The sequence below is a fragment of the Hetaerina americana genome, unplaced genomic scaffold (genome assembly GCF_022747635.1).
Source record: "Hetaerina americana unplaced genomic scaffold, ioHetAmer1.1.p SCAF_2, whole genome shotgun sequence".
Taxonomy (NCBI): domain Eukaryota; kingdom Metazoa; phylum Arthropoda; class Insecta; order Odonata; family Calopterygidae; genus Hetaerina; species Hetaerina americana.
In genome coordinates, this window is record NW_027286763.1 from 111,755,266 (window position 1) to 111,770,427 (window position 15,162).

The following is a 15,162-nucleotide window of genomic DNA, read 5'->3' on the forward strand; positions in this document are numbered from 1 at the left end:
TTTGGTATGCTTTGGTATGTTTATTTCAATATACTTTATGAGTAAGGAAGTGTGCCTGTAGGTTGAAGGTCGATTTTTGGTCTTTTCTACACGGAGGGTAAATTATGGTCATAGTTAGTCCCATAGGTTTTTTAATGAGTGGGGTGTTTGTGTATGGTAATGCATCGTCAAATTTTGTTGTCATTTATTTGAGGACCTGAAAGATTGGTTTAATTTTGAGATATTTCCCTAATGCTATCATTTTTTTTACTTTTGACCCCAGATAGGAGTACTTAGTCCCCATTATCGCGCGACTTGTTGGATCCATTTTCCGTTCCAGCAAACAATTGCTATTTTAACGTTTTGAAAACATATCGATCGACGAACTGTGCAGTTTTTCGTTACTGGAAAATTGTCGTCCCCGTGTTTGCTAATTGTTATCCAGCCATTGGCACTACCAATACGGTTAGAAGGATAACTGGAAGGCACCGGAGGCCTCAGTTAGTTTTGAAATAATCGATCGTATTAATAATTGGATGTTGTTGTTCTGTTTTGTTAATTGGCGTCATACAGAGCGCATTGTTGAACAGTTCAAGCCATCAGTGTGGCGGGAGGGAGGCAAGGCAGAGAGAGAGAGAGAGAGACTCGGGAAGGGGCATAAAAACCCGCCTGAGGTGAACGTGTATAGATGGCAGGAGCTGCGTTCCTGGCGAACAAGTGCACGGATTGAGGGGGAGGAGAGGGGGTGAGAGAGGGATGGCGCCCAACACGTGGCGGGCGGTGTGTGTGTGTTTGTAGGTGGGGGAGGGGGGAGAGAATGCCTGCTGCCCCCCCCCCCCCTACTTTGCCCTTTCCCTCCTTTTCCTTGCCCCTCCGCCCCGGCGGCTTTCGTGGGCCTCGGAAGGACTGACTGGTTGGCTGGTCCGTCGCTCGCTTGATTTGCCTCCCTCTCTCTATCTCTCTTTCTCCTGGCTGTTAGGCGAGGGCGCCCTCTCCTCCTCCGCTCCGAAGGTGTGCAGGGGAGGTGGGGATGGGGGCGGAGGGGGGGAAGGGGAGGGAGCCAACGGTTGCACGACGGCGACGCAGTGCCCTCGAGTGAACGAGACTCGGAGGAGGCCTTATTCTCGCTGTCCGTCGGTACGTCGCTTTTCCGTCTGCCGCCACGAACGCAGGCAGGGCCGGCCTCTTTGACTGTCCGCGGCGAAGAAAGAAGGACAACACTACGGTGTTAAAGAGTTGAAGAAGCGACGGACTTATTCGTTTTCGTTCCTGGAAGGTGGATACCTACGTCAAGCGCACGGAAGTCGTTATTGTTTTGTTCGACGAGAGGTCATATAAAGGATAGGACGAACGAAGTGGTTTTTTCAAACACTCGCCAACCGTCGAGAAAATTACGCCGGTGCCGTGTTGCCCCCCCCCTTCCCCCCGAAGTAATAATCTCCTTGCGCGCGCTCCTACCTGCGTGTGTTTTGTTCTGTGATACATCTTGTTTACCTGTGCTCTTGGGAACTGCCTAAGATCGTGGCGGCGGTGGCGATTTTGTTGATTTCCCCTCAAAATATCGCTTTAGTTCTATCAACCTGTTTTAATAATCCCTCCCGTGACCTCTTCACCCGACAGAGGGAGGGTCTCACACCAACAATGGCGCGCGCCGGATTCCAGGACCCGCCGTGGGTCGCCGCAAGATTGTTGTTTATTCGTCGCCGTGGTAACCCGAGCGCCTAACACGAGCTCGCTGCCGCCTTTTTATCGCTTTGGTCCCTTTGAAGATAATCATTCCGCTTTCTTCTTCTCTTCCCACGACATCGAAAGGATCTGACTTCGAATGAAGGATGGATTGTTCCCAGTAAGTGATCGAATGAGCCTGGTGAGAGATAACCACAACATGATATCGCCGTGGAAAGACATGTTGTCTTCTCCTCGCACCGGGTACCATCTCCTCGTCGGCCCTGGAGTGTGAATTCCTGTTTCTCTCTCCTTCCCCCGTCGTAACAATCGACGTATGGCGATCCCTCCCGGTGTTCCCCTGCGAATACCTCGTAATAATCCTTTGTGATACGTCGACGAAGTGATATCTATCCATAAGAAAGGCTGTCCCTGCCGCCCCTCAAGTGTTTGTGTGTGTGTGTATTTTTGCGACGTTTTGGAGTGTGGTGCATTTCTTTTTCCGTGTTTTGGGGCACCAGTGACAGGTGCAAGGATATTGGACTTCAGTATTTCAGATGTTGTTCTCCTGTTACCTGTGGAAAGTTCTCCTGTTACCTGTGGAAAAAAACAGCTCGTTTCGTTGAATTACACACATTGGTTGGTTCCTTTCCTTTCTTCCTGAACGACCCATCCCTCCGAGCTGGACCGGCGTGCCGTCATCTGAAAGCTGACGTAAGGGACGTCTAAAATACCCGAAACGCGTTTTTTATGTAAATGTATATGCTTATAAAATATACAAAGCCTCTGCCGCGTTGCAGGAATTCCTCACGTTGGTGCGTGATGGATAAAGAAGGAGGATAGCACCCGTGCACCCTCCATAGCACCCAATTGCCCTTGGGGAGAGGAGGAATGGATGGATGACGCTGGTGGTGTTCACTTCTTTGTGCTCGTTGGTGTTTTCGTAGCCTTCGCACCTGGTGGCCGTCGACGGGATAGCGACGTGCCCTCAAAATTGGCGAATCTGGTGCCCGATAGGAAAGGAGGCACCAATTGAGGATTTGGTTGGATTATTTCGACCAACATCATCATTGCGTAAACTCCTAAATCCCGTTCGAATTCCAATGCTGGCGATTTTTTTCGCGCCTTTTTTTCACTTCCCCCATTCCAAAACGCAGGAAAAAACAAAAGAGGACGTTCGCGCTCGCTGTTCCAATTGGACCCTTCCTCGGCACGTCAATTGGATGAAATTGGCGTGAAGTGATCGCCCAAATCACGGAATTAACGGTTCGGTAATTGTGAGAAGGAATGATAACCGGGCACTCCCGTGATGCGCGTCGCCCGCGCATTCGTTCATTCGTGCATCCGTCCAAGGATTAGTGCTCATCGTGTTCGTTCATCAGTGATTTCCATCGAGTGTCGCGTTGCGCATGTGTCTTGTTTTTTTTGAACGTGTGAGAGTTTTCGCCCTCGTGTGTTCGTTCTCTCCCGAAAGGGATGCGTGCGTGTACGGCGCGCGTGATCGGGTTGGAGATATCGAATGCCGACAGAAGCAGCGCTTGAAAAGCCTTTTTGTCGCCGTCACCTAAAAATAAAGGGGGCCGTAGTTGCGTGTGCATTGTACGCGAGTGCTCTATTGTCGCGTGTGATTGTGTGCATTGTTGTGTGTGCGTGCGTGTCTCTCTCTCTCTTCCGCTGCCCCTCCTCGACGTAGAAATAAATAAAAAGCATCCTCCGTGCATTCCGCTCCCGCCTTCGAGAGAGAGAGGCCAGACGCTCCACCCGTGACCCCCTTCTTCACCCCCCTTGTGATCCCCTCCCCTTTGGCTCATTTGTCCTCCCCACTTTCAGTCGTATCTCCTTTTGCGCCGCTCAACACCCCCCCCCCCCAAAGGGAAAGAAGAGGAGGGACCCCGAGGCGCTAAAGCAGCATCTACGAGGTAGGAGGAGGGTGAAGGAAGGACGGAGGAGGGGATCGAGAGGGAGGTAGGAACCCTTCCCCCACCCACGAACCCACCCGCTCCTCACAAGAACGACCTTCCTGCTGCCACCGAAACCGGATATTCGCACAGGTGAGGAGGGCAGCCCAAAAAAGTTGTATGCGCGCACCTCAGGTGCCGTGGGCTATAATAATTTATTGCAAATATAGAACAGAGGTTCCCAATGCATGGATCTCCACATGTACTTTCGATATGTGAAAATATTTTATATATATATATATATATATATATATATATTATATATATACATACATATATATATTTATATATTATATATATATATATATGTATATATATATATATATATATATATATATATATATATATATATATATATATATATATATATATAGTACAATACGCAGTAACACACAATATAGAAACACAAAAAAAGAGAACACTCACACGTATTTTCTTGATATTTCGACGGAAACAATCCGTCTTCCTCTGAAGATATAGAAGTAATGACTCTTGAGAGTCATTACTTCTATATCTTCAGATATAGAATGACTTCAGATGACTCTAGAGAGGTTGATTACTGTGTTTATGGTTTATATATATATATATATATATATATATATATATATATATATATATATAAACCATAAACACAGTAATCAACCTGAAGGTCGGTTTGGTTGGTGATGGTAGAGTTAACCCAGTACTAAGCCCTATATGGCGTGTGAAATTCACACATCAGGGTAGGAGGCCAGTTCCTTTCCCTGTGCCGTTTATGGTTTCCCAGGAAGATCTCGTACCCGAAAAATCACATAGATTTGGTTCAGCTGCAGGTGCTCTGAGAGGCTTGCCCGGGAATCGAATCCTGGGCCTTTGGCCAGCAGTCCAAAGTTCTACCCCAGGACTAACGCGACCCGCACATAAATAAAGAATTATAATTTTATATATATATATATATATATATATATATATATATATATATATATATAAATATGTAACAGACAAAATAACACTTGGACGGCACAATAGAACGCAGTAGTATAAGTAGACAACACGTAAAAGGGCACTCACATTTCAGGAGTTTTAGCTTTCGGCATTTTCTGAGGCCTGCTGTAAGGTGACACTGTCTTACCTGAAGAAGGTAAATAATAATAAAGGCCCAAGCCCGACTCGTTCACGAAGGAAGGGAAATTTTTCCCAGTCGGTTTCCTCCGGAGAAGCGTCTTAATTTCATTAAGACGCTTCTCCGGAGAATTTATCAATTAATAAAATATGTATATACGTATACATACATAGATATGTAGATATATATGTATATATATATATATATATATATGTATATATATATATATTTGTACATATTTATTTATTTATATACATGTGTATGTACATAATTCTATTATTCTTTCCTCTGAAGACAATGGTTGTGCTTCCACGGTCTTTCGTTCATTTTTGTGATTGTTTTTTAATTGACTTTTTTCCGTGAAAATAAATGAGCATCGACATTTCGAAAGATTTGTTGTTCAAGTTCCGGTCAAGGACATTTTTTTACGATCTTGATCATGCATGTGTGTGTGCACATTATATATATATGTATGTACACACACACACACACACACACACACACACAAACACACACACATACATAGAGGCAAAAATAAACTCTCATAAAATGTGTGCAATGAACTGGAACTATCTGAATGGTCCTTCTAATTGATTTTTTTTGCCTATAGGAGGACCGTATTTGTTGCACTCATTGTCTAAACACTCCTGTCACTTCTCTGTTTCGTGGGTAGCCCAAGAGTGGAATTCGACGGCATTGAAACGTGGAAGATGGCGTGAGAGTGCCCGAAGAACGAGTCTCGTGCACTTTCCCCCATTTCAATTGTGTTCCATAGAGCTCGCGCATTAACCTTTGACACATGCATGGGCCTCGGCTTTCCGCCAAAGACGATGGGCCGGCCAGGAGAAAGTGCGATCGCATACTCAGTCACTCTTTGAAGGAAGTTGTGATCTGTTACGAGTATGAATTTCGTTTTTTGTTTCAATGTAACTAGTTTCAGTCGCAAGCAAAAGTTACATTGTACTTTCTTTTGATTTGCTTAATAGAGTGGCTTGGCGTTGAGTTCAATTCGAGAATTCGAGACATTTTTTTCTTATTTTTTTAATTAAAAAATCAACCATTTGAGCAGAGATTAATTAATTTCAGTGCGGATTGACTTATTTATATTTTTTCAAACTGAAAAGTCAAGTGTAACTGATAATTGAGTGTGTGCGTATGTGTACAAGGGACGTGGTAGTACATAGTACTGAGGTAGGGTGCCCGGGTTCGATTCCCAGGCACTCCGATTCTCTGGGCACCCTCTACTATACCCAGCTTGTGTGATGTTTCGGGTTCTACAGACATAGAACTAGGAAACCATGGGTAACACCGGGAGAGGCACTGACCTTCTTCTATCCTGATGAATGAATTTCACACGTGTCGATGGTCTTCGTCCTAGGCGAGTTCTATCCTCGCCTATGCAACCAACTGTCTAGTTGATAACTCATTTATACGTGTACAGATTTTTTGTGTGTACATGTTTTAATGTCTACAGTTTTTTTATATGCGCATGTTTCTTTATATGTACAAATTCCAAAATCATTGACTTGAATTAAAATGAGGGAAACTTGAGCTCTACTGTCTTGTAAGATAACGCATTCAAAGGGAATATCATATGATCGTAATAAATTATCAAAACTCGTCCCAAAAGGAAAACTCTGATTCGTTGCTGTGATGGTTTTGTGAGGGGAGACATTTCATGAAAGTGACCAACCACATCCTCTCAATGGAAACACCCTTCTGTAGTAGTTTGCGGCAATGTTACCTCCCCGCCAGTGACCGACGCACACATCCAACCCTAAATGGGATCAGTAACAGGGTCAAAGGGACTCCGCTAAGGATACCTGGGTTTATGAACAAATAGACATTATCCGTGACTGTTTACGGGAATTACTTCCGCGCCAGGGACAACCGCAGAGCGAAGCGCATTCACAGACAGTCAGGAAAACACTCTCACATTCGAAAAGGAGCCGGGAGAATATTACTCAAATTGAGCGATTTCAAGGGATAGCAAAAACCAAGGAAGGACGCGAGGGTGTTCGTCGGATACGCGTATTTCGGCCACAAGGTTGCTCTCCTAGCCTAAATGAAGCACTTGCGACTGATGGTTGTAAGCAGTTTGGTGTGGCAGAAGGCCGTCAGGTGGAGCAGAAGCCGTGTCGTTTTGGACGAGTGATGCTTATTTATTATGGTCATGTGAGATCTCTTTACATTTTTTAATTCACCGGAATGTTGCAGGTTATATCACTTGCAAGTGTTTTTGCAAGCCTAATCTTTACGAAAGGCGCCAAGGGGTCCGCAGCTTAACGTCCCATCCAACGGACGGCGTACTCACTCAAAGTGCCCTCCACAAAACACCTCAAGTAGGGATTGAGATACCTCTGAAAAATATTCAACACCACCGGGATTTGAACCAGGGTCCTCTGGGTGGGAAGCCAGTACAATAACCACCGTACCAATCCCGATCCCCCTTTTGGCTTCGATATCGATAGTGGTAGACTTCGAGAAGCAGGAAAGGGGTGTGCCAAAGCTCATTCTGAGCGTGCCATGCGAGTTTCAAATAGAGGTTTCAACGGTTACTTTCTCTAAACACCATGGGCAGTAGATACACTGTTTGATATTTAACGATGATCAAATGAACATCATTTTTGCAAGATGAGGCATTCTTTTACACGCCATTTTTACTAGGTAATTGTTTTCGGCAACTCTGCCGCTCACACTTAATTACCCCCAACAGCCGTCTTCAGCCTTCTTCAGTTCGTACGGACAATTTGTTCGTTATTTTTGTCCCGTTGCTGTCATTTTGATACCCTTGGAATGAGGGAAACCTTGACGTATCCTTCTTAGTCGAAATAAATTATGGGGTGAATTGTGACTGTCGTCTAGAGTGTTTTTTGTCTTCGCGAGTGGAAATGGGAAGGCGGGTTTGATTTAGTCCACTTGAAAACTGATGTTTTATTCGTAGCATCATCACCGTAAACAACTGTCAACATTTCAGTGATTTCTTGATTACTTTTACCGCAATTCACCAAAAAACGTGATGTCGATTCTTTGCTCCGTGATTTCGTCAATTTCCATTTTCGACAAACAGTAAAAACAAGGACAGCAGAAACAAACATAACTGGCATACCATACGCACAGCTCGACGATCCGCCAAGCACAGACGGCTCATTGGATCTCTGGCAACTAGCGACGCTAGTGGGCGGGGCTATAGTCCGCGTCATGGCCGCCAAATTGCTCCAGTTCGCGCATTTATTGGATAGACCTCGTGTACCGTATCCCAACCGTGGTTTCGTCGTTTTCTACGCGATTCCTGATTGGTAGCAACGAATGCAGTTCGATCTTGGAGCGATAGTTCAGTTTCCTCATGGCGCGAGACGCAAGACACGAGGATATTATGAAAGCAGTCACTCTTCAAGTCGAAGTAGCGAGTGGACACGTCCGGGTGGACGGCCTTTCCTTGGAAGGGGGATCGAGAGACGACCGTAGATCAACAGCAAGGGATTACGATCGAGTCCCTCCTGTCGAAATCATTTGTTACATCGGTCAATTCAAGAGTTGCTTCTAGGAACCCTTCACTAAATAAATATAGGCCGTTAATATGCCTCAATCAAGTCCTTTTTTTTGCGATGTTGCGAAACTTTGGCAAAAAAATTTGAGAAGGCGTCTTTTGGGCACGTCTTGAATTAAACTTTGGCGGCGGATGAAGCGTTTCTGTCGGCCAAAACATAGAAATAGATGTTATCAGCAAATTTAAATGCAGCGCAGTGCACAATTGTTAAAAAAAAATACTTCTCTACTCGTACCCAGTCGTATTATCAAACACTGAGTAAAAAAAGTGTAAGCGAAGTTGCGATCAAGAAATCGGTCGGAAACTCAGCTGCCGAAAAAGTAGTTTTTTAACAATTTCAAAATGGCTGCATTTCTCGAGTCCTTCACATTCAATTGTTTTCGGAATATTTTAACGGATTTTGTGCAAAACTCACGAGTCTCTGTCACTGTAACGAGACAGGTTTCCACACGACACACGGGCGGAATTGTGTGGAAATCGCACGCCGGTCGCAGGAGAAGATAAGAGTTTATGACAGACTTCATTTTTCAAGACGAGTTTTTTTGCAACGGCCAACCGGGTGTGAGCTTCACTTGAAGGCGTGCTCTATAATGACAAAATAACTCTGATGCGCGAACGTTTGACCAGAGGCCCACAGTGCCACAGACTCCATATGATTGGAAACTGGAACGAAGATACCGGAAATTTCAATCCCCGATTAGCGGAGGAATCCATATTTCGCCGAAAGCAGCAGAATTTTATGGGAGTTTTTGCATGTATAATGCTTTTCAAGCTGTCGTATGCGATTTTTTCGAAGCAGAAGGATAGACGTAGATTGGAGGCTTTTGAAATGTGGGTGTGGAGAAGGATGGATAAGATGAAGTGGACAGATGGGGGAATAAATGAGGAAATGCTAGGTATAGTGGGCGAAGAGAGGTGTTTGTTGGGAGAAATCCTATGGATGCAGGAGAAACGGATGAAGATCGGCAGTGGGATGTTGAAGACTGTAATAGAGGGGAGAATGTTAGGCAAACGAGGAAAGGGCAGGATAAGGATGTTGGACGGGATGAAGGGAGGAAGAAAGTACAAAGTGATGAAGAGGGATTCGATGTAGGGTTGGATATTGGCCTGTGTTTTTCTGGATACGGCTACAACATTTTAGAAAATCTATCGTCTATATATGTCATCTACATCGCAGTCTGCAGCCGCCCAGCAGGTTTTTGGCCGGGGTTTTTTAAATCAGCAGCCTTCACTAACTAAATCGATGTATCCGAGATTAATGGTTCGCCACTGGATTTGTCGGCCTTGTGGTTTTTTCCTGATTTAACCTTGTTTTTGTTTCGGTCGAAAATCGCACGGAAGAAAGAAAAATTGCAGCCGAGGAGTCTCAACTATTTAATTGTTGGCATACGATTAACAAAAATGTACCCTTCCCTCTTAAATAGCCTTCGTCTCGCTTCCTCCGTTCGTACCCTGGAGGGACTCCCGTCCCAGTTCCTCTTCTTAAACATGCCACGATTGCTTTCTTATTGTTTCTTATTGTTCCCACGAAACCTTTCTTTTCGCCTTTTCTCTCTCTCTCTTCTCGATCGGCTCCTTCTCCGACTGGCCCCTAGTATATATTTCCTGCGTGTTCAGAGTACTGCGTCCTCGCAAGTGCCGAGTAACTCTCTCTCCCTTACTTACTCTTTTCACAGTTTTGTACAACTCGGCGTATGAATCCGAGTTCCTTCAAGACGGCACCGCAAGTTTCCCTGACGTGCTCCCACCATGATGATCAATTTTTGTGATGGTGCACCTTACTTACTCCGAATATTATAAATTTCGATCTCTTCATTTTTTTTCTGGCAACGAGTAGTCAAAAGGCTTCCGGTTAAAACGCAAAAGGTCTTAGACAGTGTCTGGCACTGGTGTTGTGACGACAGACTTAAATTTAAATCTCAAAAAGACACAGATCCTTGAATTAAATCGTGCAATATTGCAAGAGAATTTTTATTTTTACTCTGAGCGATGGAATAATTGTTTTCGCATCCGAAACTTAAGTTCTTAGTTCTAACTGGTGTGTGGGATATTCATTTTTATAATCTGTGCTCTCTAAAATGCACGCAGTGATGTACATATTCGGTTCCTGTATAACACAGTGTCTCTAGAGGTATTAAAATGCACGTTTTATTCAAATTTTTACTCCTGGCCATCATCATTATATGGAATATAATATTCCGGGGATCATCAGTGCTCATGATACGCCAAGTTTTCTTAATTCGAAATAAAAGTTGTTGGATGTGTAATTGGTGCTGCTTATAGGACGCCATGTAGGTCCCATATTAAAAAAAATAAATGCTCTTAACATTCCATCTATGTGAATATAAAATGCACGTACCTACGGTCGTGGAGCGATGAAAACGAGATAGCCGAGACCGTAAACTTGATTGGCGATTCACGAAGTCATTGAGTGCGATTTAAAAAGGTCTAACACACCCGAGTGATTGCGTGTTTACGTAAGTCCTTTCTCTGTCGTTACATCCGTTTTATTATTTCGCATTCAACTGTGTGATTGGCCGGTCCCTGGCATAGGAGGGATGCTTGCAAACCCTGAGTGTATGTGTGTGTGTGTGTGAATTCCAATTCACGAGAGGTTGTTATTTCTTGACACACACCCTAGTGATCGAGTGGTTGTAAGTTTGTTTTGATTTTTTATTATTTATTTTGCCTTTTTGGTGTGTGATTGAGGCATGCGTGGGTCACTGTTTCTTAAACACACCCACGTGACCCATTGTGTGTGTTCCCTATCCTTCCACTTAGATGTAACTTTGTTTTATTACCCCCCATCCCCCGATTAAACAAACCTAGTTCCAATCAAGTTTACGCTCTAGGCTATCTCCTTTTCATTCCATCTATTTTACATTGTATGTATTAGCCATGTCTGGATTCATAAAAAAATTAATATATCCATCTCTATCGCGCAAATAGTGATACCCACTCATATTCAATTTGAAATCGTCACAACACCCACGCAAATTACCACAAATCAGGAAGTTCATTTTAAAAGCCCAATTGCAATGGGGGCAAGATTTTTAAACAAATTAACAACACTCATTGAAAACGTGTGATAAATTATGCAATTTCAAATTGAAACTCCTAATAAAGTGATATTATTCATCGATTGCATTTTTCGTTAAAATGCATTGTGTTTTTATTTTACATTTCATGGTAAATGCTCTTTTTTTAAGCATATTCTTAGTGTCAAAATGTGCCTCTATTTTGCACGTTTTTATGTATTTGACGACTCCTACATGCTATGTATGGTCAGTGCACAACGAAATAATAATATCGTTATGCGTGGTTGAGATCTTGAACTGTACGGGAGTACCTACCGGTACGTAGCGACGCCATCGTGCGAAGGGCCGGCGCTTACTACGATCTTAAATTGAGTCGCACGCGAGTCGGATCTTTTCTCGGACGACGGATCGGGTCTCCGCCCTTCAGCAGCCTATCGGCTCCGTCGTCCTGGCTCCCACGAGGGCCCGCCGCGAGGGCAGCCGAGTCCCCGGCGGGCGATTCCGGCTCCTCGCGTGGGTTTCTTCTATGCTTCTATTTATTTTGACACGTGCTATGGTCGTCCATTGCCACCACGTCTGCAGTTCGCGTAGCAGCGCTCTTTTGTTTCCATCAGTCACGCTTCCTTGCGGTGCTCCTTTCATGACTGTTGGAGAATCCTCTGAATAACTTCTAATCGACTTCTTGCGCATATATTCCTTCATATTGTAGCAAAAGCGCAGTTACGGAAACAATTGCGACGAATATCTTGTGGGAAATACAATAACGGCATTTAAGAGCGTTTCGTAGGGGTTTTATTGCATCGGGGAACTTTTGATGCTAACCTTAAAAAAGTCCGGGAAATCCGTGGTTGGATTTCACCGACCATCGCAAGGTACACATGGAGCTTAATTTTTTACTGTGCTCCATTATTGGAATAAATGAGGTTTTTTTGTGAATTATAGTGCGCTGCTTCAAGAAGAATAGTACGTATCTATCTAACGTTGCCTGATGAAGGCGTCGCCATGGTTGCGAAAGATTGCATTCTAATTAAGCAAAACACGGCGTTGATGAATACATCTTTATTTCACCATGGAGTACTTCTTTCAGGCTGAAGATGGACTGCGATTTCTCGGGTCCGTGAGATATATTCATATGTTTCCACGTCTGGTAAGGCAATGCGCGCACTACGTCTTTCACTAGCGAGGCTTCGGTGGGTGGACCCCACCCCTCCCCCTTTCCGCCCACCCTCCCTCTTCCGTGCGTCGCTTCGCCCCCACTCGCGAGTGATCGTGGTGGCAGAACCTGGAATGCCGTAGAATGCTCTTGTGTCTGGAGTCCTTAAGACGGGGGAGTCGTCCGTCTACAAAAGAGTGAGTCTCATGAAAAGTCTTGACCTCGACCAAATGCGAGGATAGGCTGAAAACGAATGCACACACATGCTTTTAGACCGCAAACAAAATGACCTTCAGAAGCACTCGTTGTGGCATGTGGAAGTAACATTCCCCCTCAACACGCATGCGCACGTTTGAGGTCGTTTCATTCATCCAGTGTATTTCGAGAAGCGGAAGTATGGAGACGTGTTCTAGTGCTAAGTCAACGCGAGTTAAACAGCGTGCTGTTATCTAATTTTTCCCGTCACCTCATCGTCCGAGGTATATAGTAATGATTGACCTTGAGGTGTCTATTGAGTCGAGGAAAAAAATGAAAACCGCAAGGCGCAAGATCGGGGGAATAAGGAGGGTTTTGTTTGTTCTCGTCTGTTGAGATGGGGTGGTACCCATCGTGCATAGATTTTACGGTATCCCAATTGTTCAATAATGAAGCCGACACGTTCGTTGGTAATTCCAATATGGTTTACGATACGCTTTTGAGTGTGATTCGCCGGTCATTTTGAATCAAATCTTCGACGAGTATGCGATGTTTATCGTCTGTGGTAGAAATCTACTGCGTGTTTCATCGACAATTATGTCTTTTCCAAGCTGGAAACCGCGAAATTGTACCAATCATCGATTCACAGTAGACCTATCAGCAGTATCGTCACTATAAACAGCAATTGAACGACGATGAATCTCAGTAGGGGTCACTTTTTCAGCGGTTAAAAAATCGATAACGGCACGCTGTTTAACTCAAGTTGGAATAGAACTAGAATACTTCTCCATACTTCCGCATCTCAAAATACACTGGATTAATGTACTGACCTCAAACCTGCGCATGCCCTTAGAGGGGGAATGTTACTTCCACATGCCACCAGGAGTGCTTCTGAAGGTCATTTTGTTTGTGGTCTGCAAGCATGCGTGTGCATTGGTTTTTAGCTTATCCTCGGGCATTTGCCGGGCAGACCCGAAGAAAACTCTCAATGCTGAAATCATTCCCTCTTTTATCACAGGAAACAAAAATCCGACTTGGCAAGCGGATTACTCTCGCCATGTACCTAATGTTTTCTTTTCTGCAATCAAGGTGGCATTGATTGTGACATATTCACAAATGTTAGAAAAATGCCGAAACAGTCACTTACTGTTGGAACTTTTTTGGTCGGAAATCAAATCAGTTCATCCACCCTTAATTAATGCAAGGTTTGTATAAAAAGTATCGATAAGCATTTTTTCCTGACGTATGCGTGAAGTGCTGAATTCAGACCCTCGATTATTAAATGTGCGCAGGATCTCAAATCAAATTATCATTCATGAGATGAGAGAGCACACACCATTATCACTGAAAATTTGGCAATGTTAAAGATCTGCGCTAAACTCGTCCCGACGGCCTGCTCCAAGGTGACCGACTACCTGACGTCATCGTGACGATTCCCCAACCCCTTTACTGTCCCAACTTGGCACCAGCAGACTACTTTTTCCTATTCCCTGCAAAAGTGAAATCCTCCCCTGAAGGACAACACCACCAAATGGAACCCTAAGCTCTCGATACGGAAATCTGTGTCGAGCTAAGTGAATAAATCATGTATATATTATGCATTCTATTTGATTTTAGAAATATTTCTAATGTTGGGAGTAAATGAGATTGAAAACGAGATAGCCGAGACCGTAAACTTGATCGGAACTAGGTTGTAAAGGGAAGGGGGGGAGGGTAATAAAACAAAGTTATAAGTAAGTGGAAGGATAGGGAACACACGCTAGGCCACGTGGGTGTGTTTGAGAAACAGTGACCCACACATACCTCAATCACACACGAAAAAGGCAAAATAAATAATAAGAAATTAAAACAAACTTATAATCACTCGATCACTAGGGTGTGTGTTAAGGAGTAACAGCCACTCTCGTGGATGGCATTCACACACACTCAGGGTTTACAAGGATTCCTCCTATGCCAGGGACCCGTTGTACTTACACAGGAATAAAAAACAGTAAAAATTAAAAAGAACAGGCCCAAGTTTCCGTTCGCAATCATTCGGGTGTTTTAGACCTTCGTGAATCGTACTGACTCATTCGTTCAGGGTTTACAAGGATTCCTCCTAAGCCAGGGACCCGTCAATCACGCAGATGAATGCAAAATTATAAAATGGAAGTAACGAAACAGAAAGGAATTACGTGAACACGTGATCACCTAATCACTCACTCGGGTGAGTTAGACCTTTTTCAATCGCACGCACTCACTCGTTGAATTTGCCGTAAAATTCGTTTTGGAATGATAATTCAGTAAATGCAGACGCAAATAAAGGTGGACCAAACGTAGCCATGTCGCCTAAATATAGCGTATTAAAAAAAACATTAATAAATCATTAGCGTCGCGTGACATGTCGAAATAAAAAATGCAAAATTTCAAATTCCAATAAAAATCGAAAAAGATAATTTTTTTCGGAAAAAAACAGTGAACGGCTATCGGCTGGGATAAAGCAGCCGTATGAAAATCGTGGATTTGCCTTAGAGCTTTCTTAA

General features: G+C 43.9%; 1 protein-coding gene across 1 annotated transcript in view; it reads left to right on the plus strand.

Moving 5' to 3' along the window:
• Positions 1–1,105: 1,105 nt before the first annotated feature.
• The window catches only part of ASPP (Ankyrin-repeat, SH3-domain, and Proline-rich-region containing Protein), a gene marked incomplete at its 3' end in the record, with an annotated part of 529,394 nt that continues 515,337 nt past the window's right edge, over positions 1,106–15,162 (plus strand). Inside the window, exon 1 of the mRNA XM_071585642.1 lies at positions 1,106–3,695. The remainder of the gene's footprint in view (positions 3,696–15,162) is intronic.